General features: G+C 41.3%; 1 protein-coding gene across 2 annotated transcripts in view; it reads left to right on the top strand.

Annotated features, from left to right (window-relative positions):
* Positions 1-19,117, top strand: part of SERTAD2 (SERTA domain containing 2) — a 113,950-nt gene that overhangs the window by 79,325 nt on the left and 15,508 nt on the right. The window contains exon 1 of one of the 2 annotated variants that reach the window (XM_032652650.1): positions 12,453-12,795. The exons of the other annotated variant lie outside the window; for it this stretch is intronic. The gene's annotated coding sequence lies outside the window, so the exon portion shown is untranslated. Of the gene's footprint in view, positions 1-12,452; positions 12,796-19,117 lie in introns of those variants that run through there. 2 annotated transcript variants of the gene reach the window in all.

Here is a 19,117-nt window from a genome sequence, read left to right as displayed (position 1 = left end):
TGTAATTTTTTTTAGTTCTCTTACATTTTAAAAAATATATTCTATTATTTAGTTAATCTCTTGTGTTTTTTCATATTGTCACGAGACAATACGAGAATCTGACATCCATTTTTCCCCTTAAATCATAAACTATTGCACTAACAACGCTATCTTTAGAATATACTAAATCTTTATACTAAGGTCTGTTTCAAGTTTTTCAATTGTAGGTGCATTTATAATTTTCTTTTGCCAGAACCCAACTCTGTTAATTATTACAGCTTTTTACTACCTTCTTTAAAATTTATTTTATTTTTTCATTTGTTGGCTATTCTTAATAAATTTTAGGATCATTCTGTTAAGTTCAGGAATAGATGTGGAATTAACGTCCTAAAATAAAAATCATACTGTACCTCTCCCCCATGGGAAGTCTTCTTTTTCTTTTTCAACCGCACCATGTGGCATGTGGGATCTTAGTCCCCGACAAGGGATCAAACCCGTGCCCCCTGCAGTGGAAGCACGGAGTCTGAACCACTGGACCCCCAGGGAAGTCTCCGGAAAATCTTTTAATGACTCCTCACCACCTTCAGAACATAAAGGCCAGACCCTTTAATGTGGTATCCAAGGCCTTCCTAGACGTGCCCAGTCAGACTATCTGGGCCTGTTTAGTGTTATTCCCTGCTTGCGATTTACGCTTCAGATCCGCACCCACATCCTCTGCTTTTTCTCACCTCCCCATCTCTGCAGCTCCATCTGCCTTTAATGACCTTGACTCACTCCCATTTACCCTAAAATCCATCACTACCTCCCTGTTTTCACACTGGCCAGGCTCTGTGGCCACTCGTGTGTGTCTGTTGTCACCCTGCGCTTGTCTCTATTGCCACGTAACCCACTGTGTCACAGTGATGAGTTAGTCTACCCTGTGAACTCAGTGGGAACATCTCTTGTTCATTTTGTATTCCTTGTACCTAGCATGCTACCTGTCACACAGTAGGTGGTGTAGATGGATTAGAGGAGAATATCTAGGACTGAAAGTCGGGAGATGGATTGTTGCAATAATCAAAGTGAAAGATATTAGGGTCTTGACTAGGGCAGTGGTGGTAAAAATGGAGAGAAGGGGACATATTTGAAAAATATTTAAGAGAGAAAATTGACAGGACTTTATGTCTCATTAAATATGAGAGAAGATACTTTGAATCTTAAATTTCCAACTTAGACATCAGGGGTACCTTGTTGGTACCTTAACCATATTTAGGCATTCAGGAGGAGAAGCAGATTTAAGGAGGATAAAATTAGGACAATTTTAGATGTGCTGTGAGTTGGAGATGCCCTTATGATACCCAGTGGAGATGTCTAATAGGCAATGGGATAGAAATAGGCTAATTATATACTTTTATTGTTCAACCCAGGACCATTTTGAGATTGAAGCAGGGTGTTATTACTAATTATGCCAGGACAAGCATATACTAGGAATGACCCTGACAAATGACAATATGTATGGTCTCTCATATATATAAAGGTCAGATATGAACCTCAAAGAGAAAGGTCTGGAATGTGATTATTGATTTATGAATCTTTAGCATACAGATACCCTGAGAGTGGGTGAGGTTGCCCAGGGAGAATTTATAGGATGAGAAAAAGAGAAGAGGGAGCAAAACAGAACCATAGGGAATACAAACATTTAGATAGTGATTATCAACTGGTAAAATTTTTTCAAAACACCCACGTCTCCAAATTTTCCTGAAGATTCTGATATCCTAACTAACCATCCCCATTCCCCAATCACCTTTGTAATCTTCTCTGGTCCCAAATTGCAATAGGGGGTGATTTTTTTTTTTTTAAGTGCAGAACTGTAGATTTATAGGGTGGTCAGAGGAAGAGGAGCCAGCCAAGGAAACTGCACGTAGACAGAGATAGGAACCAGGAGACTGACTGTAGTTCAGCCAGAGTTACTGAAAGAAATGGTTGGAGGTGGTCATTAATGTCAAATGCTATAGAGAGAGAGGCTCAGTCATGAGAGGAACTCAGAAATGTCCATTGGCTTGGCACTTAGGGGGCACTGGTGCTCTTTTCTGGGGGTGATCAATATAGTTTTTCTGCAGAAACCAGAGGAAGTAGGTGGGACTAAAGCTGTGAAGGGTAAAGACAGAAGTAGCCAGCAACATTGAAGCAGGGTAGGATTGTTTCTTGTTTTATAAGTGAAGAGAGAGAACATTGAGTCTGTAATTTATTGACTGCAGGACGGAGCCAGTAGAGAGGGCAAGGCTGAGTGTATAGGAGAGGAAGAAATACCAGTCTGCAGTCATATTTAAGCTGTTTTACTCAGCCCCATTTTCTTGTCTGGAGTACCTATGCTGTAGGTTGAATGCCACCATTCTGTCCCAGTAGGAGTCACTGAGACATTAAAAACCATCCTTCACATGTCTATTTGGTTGGTTTGGGACCTAGATTTTTCTCGAAACCTCTTTTTCACTAAAGACTCAAGATGGGTGCCTTTGAATAGAACATAAATGTATCTTCTAGATGCATTGATTTGCTGAAATGTCACTGGCAAAGTGCTGATAACCCATCACTAGATTTATGGGTTGATATGATTATGTCTTTGTTGATAGATTTAGAAACATACACTTCAGATGAACATATTCCTTTGGGACGTATATATGTGTGTTTACGTGGTATTCTATGTATTAGAAGGAAAAGTGAGTTTTACACTGAGAGTTGATTTTTTTTTTTCCCCTTGAGAAGCTCCATTAAGAAAAAAATGTTGAGTTTCAGAATAGAAACTGTTCCATTTTCTGATCTGCTACCTCATAGTAAGAAGTCCGTTGTAAGGTTAACTTTCTCGGAGAGAAGGCAAGGACACCAGCGAAAGGAAAAGGAAGGTTTAATTGCTCTGCAAAGGCCCAAACATGCTCTGAAGAGTAAAGATTTCAGGCTTAATGTGCATGGAACAAAAGGCCGTTGTGAACTGTGTACAAGAGTTGGTGAGAGTTTGTATTCTGCCCCTTTTTTCTGTGGGAGTTATTTCCTGTTGTTGACTAGAGTTCTTTATTTAGAACCACCTAGCTTCAGAATGCCTGCTAGCAAAAAGAAAAGTGTGTATTGAAAACATAGGCTTATTTCAAGACAATCTCTGAAAAAAAGTCACACTACCCGTGCACTGAGACAGCATCACATTCCCAAAGGTCAAGAGAGTGTGTGGGCTTTATTCCTATAACCCTGTATCGAGGGACACAAATAAGAGAGAAGCAGAATGCATTTGGTGTAGCAGTAAGTGGTCACCTGAACACCAAGTGAAAGATAGTTCACGGGGAAAGTGTGTTTCCATTGTTTTTTAAAACAGAAAACAAGATTTCACTTTTCAGTGCTACATGCATTATTTGGTATATTAAGGAAGTAACAGGAAGCCTTACATATTCTGTGAGGAAGTTTTTATCCTTTCTAGTCAGGTGAGAAATATACCCCCAAATACTGGCTTTAAACCAATTATTCTCTTATACCTGCCTTGTCAGCTGGGCTTCCTATTAAAAACTTTAGGTTACGGTAGCATCATCATTGAATTTTGCAGTCTATTATTAAGAGACAGAGAAGACGGACAATATATCAAATGAGTAAAAGGAATTAAGTTATTACTGAAATAATGGGGGATAAATAAATGCATGAAATATAAATATTACCCAATGCTTTATTAATAGATATTAGAAATTGTGGGAAAAAACCTTACGAAGTTCTACTTCATGGGAACCATATGGAAGAAAGGGAAAAAATGTATTTTTTTAATGTGATGAAATCTAAAACAATAAATTTAAATTGTTTATTACAACATATTTGTTTGCTTTACATGTTTTTAAAAAGAAGTTAAACTTTATAGTGTCTCTCCCTGATTCCAGTATTCTCCTCCATTTACGAAAGTCAACCACTTTCATGAATGTTTTTTGTCTGTAATGTTTTTATTCTATAATTGCATACGTCTGTATTGGTAAACAATATATAGTATTGTTTTGCATGTATTAAAATATTTTATATAAATGATATTATACTGTACATACTTTACAGCTTGCTTTATTTTACTCAGCATTGTGTTTTTGAGATTTAACCATGTTGATATTTGGTATCTTTAGTACTTCTTATCCACCATAGCTTTCAAGTATATCAATTTATTCTCATCTTAATGAACATTAAGGTTGTTTCTGATTTTTAGCTATTACAAGCAAAGCTACAATAAACACTCTTCTATGTCTCCATGGGGAATAAAAACAAGAGTTTCTCTAGATTCTAGATTTAGCCCTTCTCATCCAGAATTCTTCCAGAGAATTAAACCCCTAAGCCAACTATTGTATGTAATGAATTATTTTCTGTCTAGAATGGTTCACGTGTTGGACTGGAGCTGGAGACTGATACCTGCTCCTAAGAGCCAGCGATTACGCCAATCTTTCTAATTCTTCAGTTCAGTTGGGAGGCTTGAAATCAGCCATGGTGGGTTATTTGCACCACAGAAATCAGCAAATTCTACAAATAAGGGCTTCTTTCCTTCTTTCCCCATTCCCCACCCACACGCCAGCCAGTTGGTTAAACATTTACCAGCACACCACTGGTTCTTACCTTTATACCACCCTTGGGAGATCTGAGGAAACAGTCACTTGAATTCTTTTCTGTAGGGCTTATTTTCTTATGGAACCCTAGCTGAGAAAGACTGCACGTATGTGGGCAGGGTGTGTGCATCTCCAACTCCACTAGATAATGCCACGTTATCTCCAAAATGGTCAATCTGATAGCTGCCAACTAACCTTTTATAATTTGCATTTTTCTTATTGCTGATGAGATTGAGTATCTTTTCACATATTTGTTGGATATTTGAGCTTCCTCTTTTACCCATTTTTCTATTGGGTTTATATGACTTTTTAAAAATTGATTCAGTTCTTTATTAATTCTGAATATTAATCCTTTGTTGATTATATGAATCACATATCACTCAACAGTCTTTAGCTTGCCTTTATCTTTATAGTATATTTTGTTTAATAGATGTTTAATTTTTAATATAATCAAAGTTATTGGTCTTTTTCTTTATAGTCTGTGCATTGGCTGTCTTGTTTCTTAATAATCAAAGTCTCGGCAGGAAACAGTATTCCACTCAAGTGACTCAACTAAAGAGACTTTAATGAAAAAGTACTTTTGACAGAGAGACAAAGGTTGAGGCATGGAAGACCAAGAACTGTAGGAAGCTGTTATTATCTTTAGGTCTAAAGGGGAAAGGGGAGGAAATGGTGTTGCTATAATCTGTGAGAGTTGGCACCCTGGACAAGGGGCTGCCTGCAGAAGCTGTGGTCTTGGAGGGATGGGTGATGCTATAACAGGGGCCCAAAGCAGGAAGGAGCAGGGAAGAAATACCCCAGCCTCTCTCCGCTCTGACCCACTGGTCTCTTTCTGGTGCCTTCCTGTTGAAGAATCCAGCTGGAAGCTAGTTGGCAAAGAAGCTTAGTCCATAGGGGTCAACATTTCAAGGTACGGGGCAAAGCAGAGGCAAGTAGAGAATGAACCTTAGGAGACAGACAGAAATCACACATTCCTTATCCTGAGCCTATAAACATATTTTCCTATATTCTCTCCTAAAAGTTTTAATGTTTTGTTTCACATATTTAGATGTTAGTCCACCTGAAATGTATTTTTTCTAAAAATGTCAGGTACCTCATTTAATTTTATTTTTCCATGCAGGTAACCGGGTGACCTTTAGTCATTTATTGAATAGCCTATTCTTTCCCACTGATCTGTAACCTCACCTCTGTCATATTTTATGCTTCCGTATATGTGTGGGTCTGTTTCTGCACACTCGATTCTATTCTGCTGATCTATATATCCCTTGCCAGCACCAGTCTGTTTTAATTACTAGAGCTTTATAATAAACCTTGATATCTGATGGGACACATCTCCCATCTTGTTCTTTAAACTTACTACAGCTATCTTTTGCCCTTTGCTATTCCAGATGATTTCTGGATTTGCTTTTAAAGTTCCATGGGTGGGGAGAGGGGAGCATTGGGATTTGAGTTGGAATCATATTTAATTTACTGATGAGTTGTGGGGAGAATTGATATTTATATAGTATTAAGTATTCTTGTCCCTAAATGGTGTATCTCCCCATTAATTCTGTTCTTTTCATCTGATGAACTTTTGGAAAGGTTTCTATTTTCTCACTTTTCATTTTTGGCTATAATGTGAAAATAGTAATTCTGGAGTCTTTATCTTTATAGCTGTTATTTTTTTTCATCACTAAAACTAAGAGCATGTCTAACAGTTCTAAAGTGATAACAAATCAGGATCGATTAAAAATGAATGTCTGATTCATTAAAATTCTTTTCAACCTTTATAATTTGGACTTTTTTTTTGCGGTACATGGGTCTCTCACTGTTGTGGCCTCTCCCGTTGCGGAGCGCAGGCTCAGCGGCCATGGCTCACGGGCCCAGCCGCTCCGGGGCATGTGGGATCTTCTCGGACCGGGGCACGAACCTGTGTCCCCTGCATCAGCAGGCGGACTGTCAACCACTGTGCCACCAGGGAAGCCCTATAATTTGGGCTTTAATAACTTAAAGGAAAGTAAAAGGAAATATAAATGGTGTTGAAATTACCAATACTACTCCCACAAAAGCTATTTATCAGCCGTCCCAGTATGGACTATGTTGTCCTCTGTGTAATGAGGCCAAATGAATCACTGTAGTCAAAGTCAGGGAATCTGGCACTTTTTAAATGAGTCTTTTAAATTTGATGTGACTCATATGTATGTTTTCTTTGAAAGTAATCATCTTTAGGGACAATTAAATACATGCATTGTTTGAGCAAACTCGAGTTTGTAGAGTGTACATTTATTTGTAACAGAACAGAACGGCAGTGGGCGTCTATGCTATAGATGATATTCTCGTGGTATTTGCTGCCATCCACTCTCCTTTCTAAATTTGGTGTTACAGATTCAACTTCTGTTTTTAAAAAGGGAAGTTACATATAGCTCATTCACACTATTATTTTCTCCTTAAAAGCCAGTTTCTCTGATGATTGCCCATTTAAGGAGTTTCATATACCTCAAACAAGACTTCTCTAAGAAAGCAGTTTTGAAACAAATATTACTCAGCAAGATAAAATCTTTTGTTCAATATTTAGAACATGTTTAGGAAAACAATTGACTAGTTACACAAGTGTATCTAATATAGCATTGGTGTTTATCTGAGATGTTTGCCTTAGTTTCTTCCTACTTGACTTTAACTCTGCATTTCTGAAATTTTAAATATAAAATTTTTTAAATTGAAAAATACATATTTTTCAATTTAAAGCAAGTATTATTGGACAGTTGGATAATTTTGAAAAAGTCTTGTTTATTCTGGCAACAGGTCTTTAAAGAACAGTTCTGCGTTGGTGACTAAAAGAAAAGATAAAGTCTTACCTAAGTGTTACATCTCCTCCGAAAACCAATAAAAATTCACAGTGGCAAAGAGCTGATTCATTTTTTGTTGTATGCGCTATTTCCATTTAAACTGTGTTCTCTGTCCACATGTTTATTTTTAATGATACTTCATAGCCTGAACTTAGAGGTATTTCCTGGGCATCTATACACATTAAAGCTTTGACTTTTTTTAACTCCTCAAAGTAGAATTTCTACAGCTGAGACTTCAAAAAGTGGTTTAAATACGTTATTTACATTCCCGAAATCATCATACTTCTCTTAAATGACCTCTTTACTCACAGGTGATTTAAAGGTACACAATCTTAGATCGTTTCTACAATAGATATGAGAATGTGTATCACAGAAAATAGGATGTGAAGTTGGTTTTATATTCTTCTAAACTCCTCCGTGAAGGCAGTCCCCATTGTAGTCACCTTTTCATAGACTCTTAGTTCTGGGAAGGGGCTACAGAAACCCCTGAGCCCTAGTGCCTCATTTTGTGGGGTGTGGATGCGGGCCCCATGATGTCAAGGCCCTAATTCAGCTTCACTGCTGACTGGCTGAGGAACTAGACCCAAGATCTTCTGACCAACCACCTGTGTTCTTTTCACCGGAACCAGTGCTTATCCTAAATCTGTGACATAGCAGATTAAGAAACTAAAAAGTCAATGATTAATCATAGCTAAGAGATTTATTTGTACAAGATCTTCAAACCCCTACTCCAGGACTCTTCCTCTCACCAAGCTGGTTCCCAGGGACAAGGATGGTCTGGAGGCTGCATGATTTCTAACATTCATTGAAGTTTTCTAGGGGAGCCCGGAGTGCTGAGTACCTTGAGAAGGGTGTGAACTGCTCAAGAAGGGAGAATGGTTTATAGACAGGAAGTACAGGGTCAACCTGCAGAGGCCACCAGGAGAGGAGTGCCCTGTGGGGGACTGGGGACAAGGAGAGAGGTTTCTGAGAAACACCCACCAAGTCTTGACGGAGTGGCATCTGGCAGGAAGGGAGCACTGGAGTTGTCACCAGGCAAGGCCTTCGCTTTCCAGCTGAGAGAGGATGAAAGCAAGAGCTGGAGTCTCTAAGGAGGGCCGCTCTGCAGTGGACCTCACCATTTATCTGAGGATTTTACCGGAGAATAGTGGCAAATGAAGTAGGGAGGAAGCTCATGCTCAACAGATGCCATCTCCTCTAGAAATGGTTAGAAGGGACTAATCAAAAATGCCGGAAAAAAGAAAATGGTTTTAAGAGCATTTTCTTCCAATATTATCATTAAGATTTTCTTGCAAATTAGGATTTAAATACTAGCAGATATTTAAGAGAGAAAAAGGCATGTATTGCTAACAGAAAAATGACCCTCTCCCAGAACATAAGGGGCAGTCATTGCAAAGCAGTCCAATAACAAGGAGGGAAGCTTTGCAAGAGCAGCCCCTCACCAGAGTTGAAGCTCTCTTCTTGTGAAGCGTGACTTCAGGGAGAGGCAGGAAAAAACCTGACACACGTAGGGCAAAGAGATGGAGAAGAATCTGCAGTAGTAGAGAAGTTAACTGGCTCCTTTGGTACTGTGAAGTTTTAACTTGCTAGTGGCTGAAAAGTACTGAACCTGTCCATGCCATCTTTGTGAGAGTGTTTAGTTTAACAAATCATCATATCCTGTATCAACTCTTTGATAATCAGTTAGGTGATGTGAGACGTGCAGACTTTATTTTGAAGATTTATTAATAGATTTCAGTGATCAGTGAATGGGAAGTCCACATTCAGTTAGGATCTCTGCATTTTCCACGAAAAGATTATTTAGCCCAGCTGGCTGTATATAATGTGTTTAATAACTGAAACATTTATTGAGGGGGTAGGGGCATAAGACCAATATTTCCAAGGTATATAGATGGATGATTATTACCAGTATTTCATGTGGAACTTAAAAGGTAAAATGTAATAAAGGAGAAAGAATGAGCTTGAAAACTGTCCTAAAGTCTTTCTCAGTTTATGTAGACAGCTTGTCCTTGTGTCAGTTCTTTGGTGCATACTAATTAAGTGCTAAAAGTGGCCTTCAGTTAGTGCAGTAGTCTGGTTGTTTGCAAGATGTGAGGGCACAGAAACTTTCAAGAGAAGCAGTGAAGTGCAAACTAGTACCCAGAACTACAAAGCAGTGTTGAGAAGTACAGCTCTGAAATTAAACTCATGAGTATTTTTAAAAATTACCATCACAGTTCTATACTTACAAAAGCAATATTTCTTTTCTCCCTAAACAGGTATGTTCCTGATAGCTAAATGTGGATGACTGGCCTAATTTCTTGTATGTGAAAGTGAGAGGGAGAAGCTCCTAACTCTAAATCCTGAGGGTAGGATTATTGTAAATGGACTTTTAAATGTTCCAGAGTGAAAGTGTGAAAACCACACTTATGTGTTCACTAAGCACTTCTTGTTCATTTGCTAGGAATAAACTATATATATATATATATATATATATGTATGTATGAGTGTGTGTATATATATATATATGTATATATATGTGTGTGTGTGTGTATATACACACATACTTTTTTTTTTTTTTAATCATGCATACTGAAGGGAGTTGACTTCAAAAGCTCAAGGAGGGCCTTTCCTTAGCCTCATGGTGTTGGATTCCCAGGACCAGGCAGAAATTGCTCTGCTGGCCTGTGGGGGACTTGGCCCCAGGGGAGGGGGCCATGAACCACCTGGTGTGGGACTACATCAGCAGCTGTTGAAGCTGCCACTTCATCCTTTGACTTCTTGGTACAAGATGCCAGAATCTAGAAGGGGGGGAAGTGGGACTTATATATAACATGTGCACTGATAAGATATTTACCTTCAAAAGTGTGGAAAGGTGAAAAACATTTTCCCCCATAACTTAGATTGCTTTCCTAAGAACTCAAACCTTTACTGAGCGCACACAGAATACAGTACTTTAGCAGAATCAAGTGTCCACTCTGAAGACTTAAAAATTGTCTCTTTGATCTTAGTTCTTTTGGTAATTCATTTGCTAGAAAATATCCAAGCGTCACAAAAATTGTGCAAGTCTAACTTGCTGCTCACTTCAATTCATGAATAACAGTTTCAATTTATTTTAATTTCAACAGAGCCTCTGGCCTCTGCTACAGAGATATCACAGGAAGAGATTACTGCAGCTTCTATTTCAATGGCTTCTCCTTAAACTGAGCGCTGAAAGTATAAGTGAGTGGGTTGTTAGGAAACTGTTGGTAGGTAGTGTCCTCTCTGAAAGGCAGAACTCTAGAAATGAAAAATATCTTGGCTTCACGGCAAAATGTTTGAATATTATGCCACCCAGGCACAAACTGAACAGGACTTGCTGAGGACCCTGAGCACTACTTCCACCATGTGTAATTTGGAATGCCACTGTAATGCAACTTTCCAAAGATACCCACAAATAATTAGCTTCTGGCATTGGTTATACTTAAAGAAAAATCTGTGTAACCTTTTAATTATATTGAGGGGCCAGTAAAAACCTTTTTCATTCCCTTGAAAGATAAAACAAGAAACATTGTTCCGTCTACCAACATTTTAGCCCAGGTTTAATTTCAATAAGATCGTCGATTTGATTGATAACAAATCATTACTGAACAGTTCCAATAGATGTAAACTTGTCTTGATGTTAACGACTTATAATCACTTTTTTTTTTTTTTTTTTTTTTTTTTTTGGTACGCGGGCCTCTCACGTGGGCCTCTCACAGGCTCCGGACGAGCAGGCTCAGCGGCCATGGCTCACGGGCCCAGCCGCTCCACGGCATTTGGGATCGTCCCGGACTGGGGCACGAATCCGTGTCCCCTGCATCGGCAGGCAGACCCTCAACCACTGAGCCACCAGGGAAGCCCTATAATCACCTTTGTGTTAGGTCTTAAAGCTTTATTATCCTTAAACATAACTAGTATAGTGGACTATTACGCTCCAAAGAGATCTGAGACGATATTGATTGGGGTGGCGGCCAAAGTTTTAAGGTGCCTGAATTACTTTTTGTAACATCTTTACACTGAACGCGCATGTAATTTTTAAAATAATCATTAATTTTCTAGGGGAGCTCTCCTTTCCTAGGGCTTTAAAATTCTTACCATACGCACAACCTCTCCCAACTAGTATAAATTTACCTGCTAAATGTGAGTAGTTCAAGAAAGGAGAGAGAAAAGGCTAGCAATGTGAAACTGCGCCTTGGTATCCCCTGCGTATCCAAGCCTGGCTTGCCTACCTGCGTGGGCTCTGCCAGGGTAGGCGGCCGGCTGCCGGGTCTGCACCACGGCCGCGGCCTGCCACGAAGGATGCAACTCGGTTCCGTCCTGTTCCGAAGGTACTGTTGACTTGGTGACCCATTTCAAGTGTTGGGCTGAGGCCACTGCACGCAAAGGGAATTTTCTGTCTCCAGCTCCAGCTGGAGCCCCCACCCATCCTGTCATTCGGACGTCTCTGCGGGCCACTCGTGCGTCCTGAGACTGGGGCATCGGAGAGGGTCTCAGCTGCCGGAGCGCCGCCCCCGCCCTCCGGGAACGCCTGTCTCGAAAGCTCCGCTGGCAGCGTAAACGCCGCGCCTTGGGGTCTGATTTTCTCTCCCCCCATTTCCCCCCGGGACCCTGCCTGCCCGGCTAACCGGCCCCAAGTTGCAGAATAGCTCAGATGCTTGTCATATTTGCGGTCGCGCGACTCAGCGGGCTGTGCGCGCGCGGCTCTCGCCGCCGCCTTTGTCACTAGCGGCTCCGTCATTTGCATGAGTGGTGTGAGGGGATTCTTGGTGGTTAGTTGTGGTCCCCTGGCCGGAGTGTCTCTTTTCTTCTCCCCTGCTCCTTAAGCCTTCCCTTAAGAGAAAATCAAGGACGCCCCGGCTGGGAAGGGAGCCGTGGGCGGCGCTGCCACCCGGCGTCTCGCGTGCTCCGCCTGCCCCTTCCTGCTCCTGGGGCGGCCGGGGCCCCGCTAGGCATTTATCGCGCCTCCCGGGACCTCCGGGGGAGGGGGCGGGGCCCGGCAAGAGGCGGGGCCTGGTGGCCGAGGGGCGGGGCGGGCCGAGGGGCGGGGCCTGCTGAGCCCAGGGCCCGGAGCTCGCGGGAGGCTCGCTGGACGCACGTCACTCCTGCACAGCGAGTGCTGGAGCACTAGCTGCCGCTAGCTCGGTCAGGGCGCCCCCTCCGCCCGCCTCCCGCTTCCTCCTCCGCTGCCTGCCGCCGCCGCCGCCTCCTCCTCCACCATTGTATAATGCTCCGAGCGCGCAGGCAGAGGACGGCGGAGTCTTAGCTTCGGTCTCGCCTCCAGCCCGCTCCTCGGAGCCACCCTCGGGCCCCCGGAGCGGGGGATTCCGCATGGAGCGGGAGTAGCTTGAGGAGTGGGCAGAAACCCCTCCTGATGTGTTAGTTCCCAGGTGGAGCTGCATGTGGTAAGTTCTCCCGGCGCCGGGTTGGAGGGGATTCTTGGATGCGCTGGGCTCCCGGTGGGTGGGGGCGGCGTTGGGACCTCGCCAGGGCCGGCTGAGCCGGGAGGGCGGAGGAGGGGCCCGGGCGGCCGCGAGGGTCGCGGGCGCCTCGGCGGGAGGGACCTGGGCTGGAGCAGGTACCGGGAGGAGCGCTCCCTCCGGCTACTTCCCTGCCCCGCTCCCTTGGACCCCCGGGGCCAGCGTCGGGGACCCCCAGCGTTCGCGGGCAGATCTGCTGGGGGAAGGGCAGGGGACGGGCAGTCACGGACCGGGGTCAGGAGGGGGTCGGGAGCTAACCAGAACCCAGCGGTGGGGCGGAGGGAGCTTGGAGCTGTCGCTTTTACAGCTGGGATATGTGTGCGTGTTGTGGCGGTTGTGTTGTTGTGAACGTGCGAGACTTTTTTTTTTTTAAGGCTCGTATTGCTGGCGCGAAGGCTGCTTCACTTTTGAGTTCTGTGGCCGGGTTTGCATCCAACTTGCTTTAGTGTGTTTCTGTTAGTTTCCCTGTGTTTTAGCTTAAAAACGTACCTCTCCACCCTCTTTTCGCCCGTGCCCAAGTGAATTGATTTTGAATGTGTATGTATGTTAAATTTGATGTCTCATTGGTTTTTAAGTTAGAAATCTACAAGTCATCTTGGTCGTGACCGCCTATGACTGAAAGGGAGGGGGCTGAGGGGAGCCAGCTGTCCCAAGCCCTGGACTTTGTACCATTAAGACAGGGTGCCGTCAGAGGGCCACTGCATCGAGAGAAAGATCATAAATTGGTTTTTTTCCCCCTTGGCCATGAGTTATCTTACTTTTAGCAGAAGTAATAGTAATAGATTGAGATTAGAGTTCTGTGTTTATCCTTAAATTTCTCAAAAAGATTAGATATAATTTGTTTTAGAATAACTTTTTGCTTTCAAGCTGGTTAATTTCAGGATGTTTCAGGAGGTGGAAAGGAAGTTTTTACAGGCACTGAGTGGGGAAGGACAATCAGCAGGGCGAGACATCCAGCCTCAGACTATACTGGTTTTAATTTTAATCAAGTTGGGCAGCCTCATTTGGTCTTAAGGAAGACAGTATATGTTTTCAAGCTTTGTTCATGAAATATACTGTTTGATTTCCCAATATATGTTAAGAAATGTCCATAATGTGTGTAAAGAGCCTAGAAGTTATAGTAGCCAATAGGATCCCTGAGGCCTTAAGTGTTCAAAGTAGCCTTTTATAATTAGGGACTAGTCTCTGACAAGAGTGAAGTGGGCTCTTGGCTGCACTCAACCCCTGGAGGACAGTCCACCTGATTGCCTCTGGGTTGTTTTGCTGATGGGGGGGGGGGGTAGTTGTTCAGCTACTCAGAAGGCGTATCTCACCCCTAGAGTTCCTCCCAGTCCTCCCCCTTTTTATAGCTGTCTATTCTGATTTGAGTGTCGTAGGGTGTGCTCTGAGGATGAAAATACCCATCCTAAGATCCCTGCTTCTGGCACGAGCAAGAAGAGCTCGTTCATGCATCTCCGCTTTCCTGTTCATTTTAGCAATTTCTTCGTGGAAAAATGACAAGAAGAGAGCTAAATGTTAGAAATTTTCCTTTAGCTTTATTGATTTACTTGGAAATATCATATGTTAATGTAAAGTTGTCTATGTTGTTCATCAAGTTTGGAGCCCTTTAACATAATTTTTATTTCTTTCCTCTCCCCTAATTAAAATGTGCATAACCATGTTGCTGTCAGGTGAGAAATCTTATGAAATGGATTTGACAGCCTTTCTTTTTCTTAAACATTCAGCTCTGTTCCTTGTGTTTTTACAATAGGTGGGAGAGAAGACTCACATTTTATAATACCAACCAAGTGTACGACACGAGTGTCCTAGGGAACAGTTTTATTGTCAGGCGAGTGTCACAGCTTCTTAGGTAACAGCTGCTCCGGCCTGTTTCCCTTAAAAAAACTAGAAAGGGATATTAACTCAGATTTAGAAAACCTTTAGACTTCTATTTGCTGAATTGTCCCCTTGAAAGCTTTTTTATTTAATTGAGAAGCTGAAATATAAATTTTACCCAGTTGCCATGCACTGAATTATTAATAGTGAGATACTTAGTATATATTTTGATATTTTAAAACTCAAATTTGTGTAGCAGCTGATAGCTTTTGGCATATGCTATTTTAAACAGTGTTCCAATGACAGAATAAAAGTTACAATGCTACTTAGAAAGGCGCACACACACAAAACAGATAAAAAACATATAAGGGGAGGTTGAAGATATATACATATATACAGACATACAAATACATAAAGATTTTTTTCTGTCAAAAATTAAACTGACAGAAAATAATAAATAAAAATAAAAGCATACTTCAAATTATCAGTAGCAAATTATACTAAAAGTTTGCCTTTGGTCAAAATATTTTACACTTTAGCTATTTAAGAAAGTTAAAAGTTACAACAGAAACCCTTAGAGGTTTCTTTTGCTGTGGTTCCTTGTTAGAGAACACTAGTAAAAGCACGCAGCTTTATTTTATATTTTGTTTATATCAATAAAAAACAAGACGACTTTGTCAATATTACAACAGAGATTTTTAAAATGTATAGATAAATATGGCATTTAGGAGTGTGAACTTTAATTCACTTGTAGAACTTCTTAAAATTTTGTTGCTATAGAAATTTCATATTTACTATTACGGCCTATCCTATAGGAGATAGCTGTAGTTGCAGTAGTTTCTTGCCAAAGGAGAGAGGGAGAGGGGGCAGAGAGACGAGAGAGAGGTGTCTCTGATTGCTGAGTGCAAAGATCAGGTGTATGCTCAAGGCACCAGAGGGCAAGCTCCATTTTTTAAGTGAAAATGGCCTTGAAATAAGGGTAACAGCTACTTTCATAGGTCTTTCCATTAATCAACACTGACCAGCAGAACACGAACATCTAAAAATGCAGTGGCCACTGCATATGCACATATCATATATTTTCTACTGACTTAATAATTATTCCTTAAACAGTTGACTGAAACCCCCAAGCTAGGACTCCTGCTTAAGAAATGGGTGGATGTGTAATTTAGTTTCAATATTCTTGAAGGAAAGAGCAACTAACCAAAGTTAGCGTATCTTTTAAACGAAATTATTGTCTCCAATGGCTAGTGCGGTTGGTGTTAAAGGCAAACTTGTGCCCTCCGTGCAGATGCTGGGAAACCCTGTGAGCAGCCCTGTCCCCCGGAGCGCCCATCACTCATTGTGTGGAGCAGCGTCTTTCTCCATGAGCACTGTGTGGCAGTTCATTCTTTGTATGAATCTGTGAATGGCATATGTCAGGCCAATAAGACGACATTCCTATTCTGGGTAATAAATAGATGCCTTGTTTTGTTTTGTTTTGTTTTTCCTTGAAGATCATGAGACAAACAAAACCATGCTTGGCTGTCTAAAAATTTTCTTTGAAATACAAATAAAAATTTCAAAATAAAAACATGGCAATATCTTTGAAAACATATGATTCCTAATAGGACATAACAGACGCTTATCATTTAAACAAGCACCACATAGAGACAATGAGAACTCCCTTTTGGAAGGAAATTCTGCTGTCTTTGTGGTCTGAGGGCTGCTGAAGCTGGAAAGCCTCCTTCGTCTCCTCTCAAGATCTCCCGTCCCTCCTCTCAACTTAATTGGGAATCCCTGCCAGGATTCACTGAAGCAAGCCCCACAATTTGATGTATCTATCTTAGCAACCTGGGAACACAGAAGCTGTATTCCGCACCAACTGCAGCTTTCAGTTCAGAATGGAGTCAGCATCTGCTCTCTTGTCTGGCCTCCTCTTACACTTGCACGCCGTGTGTCCAGAGCTGGCCCTGCCCCTGAGCAGGGACGGCAGAGGAGGGCTGAGTGTGCCCGTTCGGCGCCGCCCCGAGTGGAGTGAGCAATGCGGATGCGCGGGGTGGGGGCCGGAGGGAGAAGAGTGGAGGACAGCTCTGGAGCCGACCGTGCAGCTGCTACAGCAGGTCTGACTAGTTTTAGGTGCCCAAAGGCAGCTTTGTTTCTCCAGTAACTCCAGGTAGCAGCAAACCTCAGCTCTTAAAAGGAATTCATGTCTGAATTACTATCTTTCTGTCCCTTTGCAAAAACCTGTAGCTTTGCAGAGTTGCTATTTAATTCTAAGCTTTTTTTCCTTTAAAAACCTTCATAGGTGGTTAAATGAAAGCAAGACGCTAAACCAGGCATTTTTGTGCTTCTAAGGAGTTTCATGTAGAATAGTGAAGGGGAAGGAATTCTGGCTCTTCAGGACACACACACACACTCATTCACTCGTGTTTCTAGCTGTCTGTGTGAACCTGTTGAACAAAAGTAAAAAGTATTACTTGATCATGCCATGGTAAGAAAATTAAATAATGAAGCGTTACTTGCTGCAAATCAACCTTTAGCCCCTTGCTCTGCTCTCCTGGCTGACTGCTTATCACTCCACGCCAGCCGCAGCTCCCGGGCTTCAGGCAAGCCTGCTGGAGTACCCCACCCTGGTGTTTAGAAGTGTTGAGTTAAACTCTGGGAATCTGAAAGTCCCAAGGTCATCTCTGCACCAGAACAGGTTTGCATAAAATTCTAGCCACACCAATGAGATAACGAGGTGGTGACTGTTTTAATCTGATCCTCCCTTAGTGGTTACCCATTTTACAATACATGATACAGATTTGCTTTTCAGATTTCTTTCCCTTTTTGAGGAGGGAATCTCCATGTATGTGTGTACTTCTCTGTCTTCTCTGCTGTCGTAGAAAACCCAACTGGCGGAGGAATTTGAGCACCATGCGTGGTCCGTAGCTGATGAAGAAATTTTTGCGTTGCCTCTGTGCTTGTCACAAACCTGGTGATGGTCTTTTCTGAACAGTTTTTTAAGCTGACTGCTTTTAAAAATATTTTTATTATGGCCGGAAATATAAAATAAAATAGACTTTACCTGGTGTTGGTTGTTAGCTGTCTAACAGTAGCTGGTTAACAAATTCATAGCGTGGATTCCTCAAGTGACACCTGCCTTCTTGCTTCTGAAGCCCCTAAAGATAGGCAGGATGTTCAGGGGTGGCAGTGGGGTGGGTTGGAGGCAGGTCTCCTTAAAGGTCCTTGAAGATCATAGAAGTTGAAGTTCTGACAGGTAGTTTCCTTAGAAAATAAATATTTATTACATTCAGTGTGGTGCTCTGATTAATTTTATTGTATTTGACTAAATGACTTTGTGTAAATGAAGTTCTGTGGGTCATTAATTATCAATACCCAGAAGTCCTTGGGAAGAAATACCTTTTATCTCAAAATAGCCCCAAAATAATTATTTTTAAAACTGAATGGCTGCCATCTTTACTAAGTATCATTCACTGCCCTCAAGCATAGTTTGTATCCTCATTTCCTTTTTCTACTTTGTGAATTATTCAAGTATATGATATAAAGTTTAAATTGTCTTTGTAAAACCTTAACTAGGAGCCTGCCTAGTTCTTAGAATTAACTAAAGTAAACATTCTGAATATGTACGTTGCTTATATGAAACAGATATTTACATAGTAGAATAGTTATCTCCTCCCCTTTATGCATCTCTTAAGTATATGTCTTTTATCATGTACCTTAAATTTTTATACCCATATGTCATATTGTAAAAATGTGATCGTTTTCTTTTAAGGAATCCAGATTTAGACCATACAGTACAGTGTTTAGATTTACTCAGTGAGTAAATAAGTAAATAAAGAATATTTATCTGGTTTTCCTCTTTAGATTGCATGTGAAAGTTAAAAGAAATATGTTCTGTATTTGTGAGGAATATAAAGCATGTCTTCTTTTAAGTGATTTTTCACAGTAATAAAGTATTCCCAATTTGAAAACAAAGAAGATTAAAAACTAATAATAACCTGTAAGGAACACTTTCATAAAAACACTTCCCGATGTACCATACTTCGTTTTTGTTAGTTTTATTCAGTGGCAAGTTAGTTGGCTAACAAAACCTAGATGGTAATCTTTTGTTTTAATTAAGATGCAATTTTATTTTTCACAGATTTGTTCTAGAAAATTATATTTACCTGTTTTAGTATGACTGTTTTATGTATCTGAGAGCGCTCTTTAAAACAACAACAACAAAAAACCAAAACACTGCCACATACTTTTGGCAAAGCATTGGGTTTCTACCCTAAGCTTTTTCCCCCTGACCTTGTTTATGAAGGGTCTCTAGTGTGAGAGGAAAAACAAGGTATCTTTGGAGAAAAGATGGTACAGGAGGGTTGACACCAGAATCCCAATCCAGGCAATTACAAGTACTGGAGAAAAAAATATTTTCATTATGCATGGGAATGGGGGTGGGGTG

This window comes from Phocoena sinus, chromosome 13 (genome assembly GCF_008692025.1).
Source record: "Phocoena sinus isolate mPhoSin1 chromosome 13, mPhoSin1.pri, whole genome shotgun sequence".
Classification (NCBI taxonomy): Eukaryota; Metazoa; Chordata; class Mammalia; order Artiodactyla; family Phocoenidae; genus Phocoena; species Phocoena sinus.
This window is presented reverse-complemented; position numbering and strand designations above follow the sequence as displayed.